General features: G+C 34.7%; 1 long non-coding RNA gene across 1 annotated transcript; it reads left to right on the top strand.

Annotated features, from left to right (window-relative positions):
- The first annotated feature begins 1,006 nt into the window (after positions 1-1,006).
- LOC131562750 (uncharacterized) lies at positions 1,007-3,680 on the top strand. The gene is made up of 3 exons (XR_009275180.1): positions 1,007-1,085; positions 1,212-1,310; positions 3,579-3,680. It is a non-coding gene; the product is annotated as an uncharacterized LOC131562750 (long non-coding RNA).
- Positions 3,681-4,596: the final 916 nt, after the last annotated feature.

Genomic DNA, 4,596 nt, shown 5'->3' with positions numbered 1-4,596 from the left:
ACAGGAGAGATCAAGGGCTCCAGTATAAAGGTCTTTGAACATCCTCTGTCTGTCCCACCCACATGGGTCAGCTCTAGTTTGGTCCTGGAGCCTTTACAGATCAAACATGACTTTTATGGTATGCATGTGGTGTATTGCTGTGAGTGCTCTAGAGCAGCACTGGGATGATCTCCCTGTAGCAGGTACAGATCCATGTCTCTTTTCAGCTTTGGAGTGGTTGGTCAATTGATGTTTCGATTGTGCAGGTAACTGATATGAACTCTAATTATTGCACTAGCCTTATAATACGGACACGTCATTAGAAATGCTGGAAACTACATCTGCTATGAGGCTTCTGACAAGACTTCAGTGCACTAAAATGGAATTCTGGTCTATTCTGCAAGAAGTGCAGGTGCAGTGAATTTTTTTTTGCTACAGCTAAAAATATTTTGCAAAGCTGCAATCCAATGGCATGGTTTAAACCACATTTCAAATGCTGAAAAGAAATGTATTGTTAAGTGTAATACAAGGATGTATATTAGAAAATTTCACTGTACGGAGTAATACATGCACACATACATATATACACATTCATACACTTTTCTTACAAGAAAAAGGCCATTGCTCATCAATGATAGCAGCTGGCATGACTGCTAACCAGTTATTTTATTTTATCTGATATTACTAGGGAAGATACCGCTTTCATTTTTGCCAGTATTTGTAGTGTAAATGAGGAGCAACCTATCGTAAAATGTTGCTACTGAGATCAAAGGAAGCAGTCCTTACTACCAAGCTAAAATCATTCTGGGGAAATGTTTTTGATTATGGTTAATGATGTAATCAAGCCACTGAAGTGCCCAGAAGTTGGAGTTGCAGCAGGCGTGCAGCCTGCCCATTACAGAGCACCCAATCGACAATAACACCGAGGGAAAAGGTGGGATGGAGCAAACAAGACACAGTTAAATGTTTACTCTAATGGCACACAAAACTGGATAGATTTGATTAGAATACTTATGCCTTCCTTCTTAGGAGAAGAAAACTGAATGGCTGAAGGTTTAGCACAGAAAAAAAAAAAAGCCAAAGATGGAGAGAAAAGGACCAAAAAGGTAATTTTTTAACATCTTTGATTTCTTTCTTTAAAGACCAATTACTTTTCTGTCCCCTGTGGGAGAAAAACATTCTTCTTAATAGCAGAATCATTCTAAGACTTCTCTGATTCATTTTATATTTAGCAGATTACAGTTTTGGAGTCATCAGTAGGAGAGAACCCAGCAAACTGACAGACCTGAAATCATGTCCTTTGATTGTAATTGACAGGGAAACCATTTAAGGTAAAGAAAAAAAATATTTTATTCATCTTTGATTACACTGTGATGTGATTTGGTGACATAATACAGCTGTGAACTGTGGCAAGAAAGGCAATAATTCCTACTTGAGGCTTTGACATGATGTAGCCCTTTAGTCTTCTTCAAACCAGTGCCTCCAGCTACAATAGTGCCCTTGATGGAGTCTAGACAAATAGATGTACAGACTGTTGCAATTAAGGAGGCAAACAGCTTTAAAATAACATTTCTCTAGGCCATGTATTTTTGTATTAGATGGCTAAGCTGACACATATTTTTCTTTACCAAAATTAAATCTAAATTATCTATTAAATAATCAAGCATTGGATAAAAATTGTTCGCTTCAGAAGGGTTTTAAGAGTACCATGAATAGAAACTTCTTGAAATCTACAAAACTGTTGAATGAGAAGCACCCACTAGAAGTGAAAGGTACATTTAATGAATTATTATGAAGAGACTCTGAGAACCATAAATGTCTTGTGGACTCCTTAACTTTTAAATTTTTTCTTTGTATTCAATTCTCAAAATATCACTTTAAGACTCCTAACAATTTACTGTGTCAGGGTCTTCAAAAATACTTAGCATCTCCTGGTTTACAAAATCCTTGGGCATCTCTGAGGGATTTCTTTAAGGAAAAATATCAAGAGAAGTAAAAAGAAATTCAGGACAGTAAAAATTGTATTACCAAACTTCAGCTATCATAGAAAAGCAATTTAATGTACTCTGTGTGCACTTGGATCTGGCTTACATCAATCACCTAACCAGGATTGACCTAGATGGGAACCTACCCTGATGAGGTTAAACTGGGTGTCCAAAGGGAAGCATGAGAAAAGACCCATATCCCCCCTAGTGATGAAGTTTTTCACAGTGCTATTCCAGGAGATTTAAAGTGTCTTTCTCATTGAAGAAATGTTTTCTTACAACTGCAAGATGTAGACAGTCATTTAGAGATCCCCTATTTCATCTTTACAGTATGTCTTGATCACTTCCAAAAGTAAAAGTGCAATTTCATGATCATGGTAATTCTTACAAATGATTGGATTCCTGCTGGTGCTCTGGGCTTTTAGACATAAGCAGTTCACCCAGGGCAATAAAAAAAATGTAGAAAATTCTGTCACATCCTCAGGACGTGTGTTACAAACATTTGAAAAACAAGGGACTTGGTCATCCTCACCAATATTTTCTGATGAAACTGCAAATTCAGTAGCACCCACAGAATGCAAAACTCATTATTCATGGTAATAAATAATAACTTTAAAAAGTTATTTCAAAAATACTTTGTGAAAGCCTTTGTGTTTTCTGATTTAATCTACTAAATGTGGTTATGAAAATAAAGTGTAAAGCATATGTTTAACAGAATAGTGTTATTTCATAAGAAGAAGCCCCAAAATTAATCACCAAAGTTAATCACCATATTAGTGTATTTTGAATGCGTAAAGGACTGCTCTGAAGCACTGCTTTTAGACAGCAACAGCAGTTGCACAGAGTTTCCTGTTACGTGATGAACTCCATCACAGCAGCATGAGCTGAGCTTCCTTAATTTCTTCCTCTTATAATTCACAATTATATGACCAGTTCTATGATTAAAATAATTTAAACTCCCTGCTCTATATACAGACTTTGCCAAAAATTTTAGCTCAAGTAGTGATGATGAAACTAAACAAACACTACTAACTTACACTAATCCTTCAAAAAGCAACTGGATACTGTTAGGAATTGTCCCTAGATGTTATTGGTTCTGTGCCTAATACAAAACACTGACATCCTTCCAGGTGTATTCTTCTATCACTTGGGATGTTCAGAACTTGAGATATACAATGTTGTTAAGGCAAAAATGAAAAACAATAAATGACTTTACAGAGCTTCAGGTGAGCTGAAAACAGTCATGATAATTTCAAACTTCTAATGATCAACACAATTTAATCACAACATTTAAGAATTACTAAAAGCATTATAGTATCTGCATTCTGGAACTAGCCTTTCAATGCTCCCAGGTCTAAAAAAGGTAAAATAGTACAGATGCTTGAATGTCTTACTCTTTTTTCTGTGGTGTTTTTTTTGTTTGGTTTTTGGTTTTTTTGTTCGTTTGTTTGGTTGTTTTTTTTTGGTTGGTTGTTTTTTTTTTTTTTTTTTTTTTTTGATTTGGTCATTGGTATCACAGTTTCCAAACCCCTGTGACAGTGGACTTCAGCCTGAACACAAATACTAGAACAAGAGAAAAATTCAATATCTAAAAACATTTAATGACCCCTACAGGTTTTGTGTTCACACAGACTGGGATGCTGATAATTTTTACAGTGCTGTACTCTACCTATTGCCATGAATAGACTTGGAGATTCCAGCTTGCACTCATGAAGGAAATTCCACTCACAAGGAGGTATCTCACTTTACTAATAGTGTTGCAAAATTTGGCAATTATATATTAAAGTAAGACATACTGATTAAACTGCATTACCATATTTATTATCTGTTGCATTTTTTAACAGTCAGTTTTCTGTTTTCTTTGCAGTACCAAGTGAAGAAAAAAAACCCCCTAAAAATAAATTTCTGATGAAATTTATAAAGTTATAGTTAAAGAAACATTATCCCTAAAATTACCATTTGAATGATAAGCAATTTTGGGAGTAATTATAGTGCACACTCTACATTCAATGCATTCTGATATATGGATAATTACTCCTGGTAATATGTGTTAGTTAGATTTTATAACAACAATAACAATTTATTGCAAAATTAATTCCTTGGCACAATTTAACATTTATTGATGTGAAGTCAAAGTGAATTGATTTTATTGCAGACCACTTGTGATACGTTTTCCCTATGCTCCTGCCCTAATTGGTTATTATAGGTCATTTTGGTATTTAGTTTTAAAAATAAATTAATTTGGTACCAAGGTGCATTTAGTGAAATGGCAAGATATTTACAGCTCATGTGGTTTTATTTAAATAAAAAATGGTAAGGTAATGCAATCATCTTTGGTTATAAAGTGATGGATGAATTGAAAACATTTCTGAATCAGGTCAATGGTAGTGATGATTAGTGCATTGTTAATCAAGTTGCTGAGATTGCTATCAAAAGCTTTATCTCTTTCACTCAGACTGGTGAGAGGATCATGAATATTAAACAGATTCAAATAGATCTGTACTCATGTAATATGGAGCACTACAAATGAAAAGGCTAAATGAACCCAGACTGTGACTTTATGCACTGATATATCTCTTAACCAAAGAGGAATGTCTAATCCATTTCTGTACTTGTATGAGGCTACATACAT

Source organism: Ammospiza caudacuta, chromosome 11 (genome assembly GCF_027887145.1).
Source record: "Ammospiza caudacuta isolate bAmmCau1 chromosome 11, bAmmCau1.pri, whole genome shotgun sequence".
Taxonomy (NCBI): domain Eukaryota; kingdom Metazoa; phylum Chordata; class Aves; order Passeriformes; family Passerellidae; genus Ammospiza; species Ammospiza caudacuta.
This window is presented reverse-complemented; position numbering and strand designations above follow the sequence as displayed.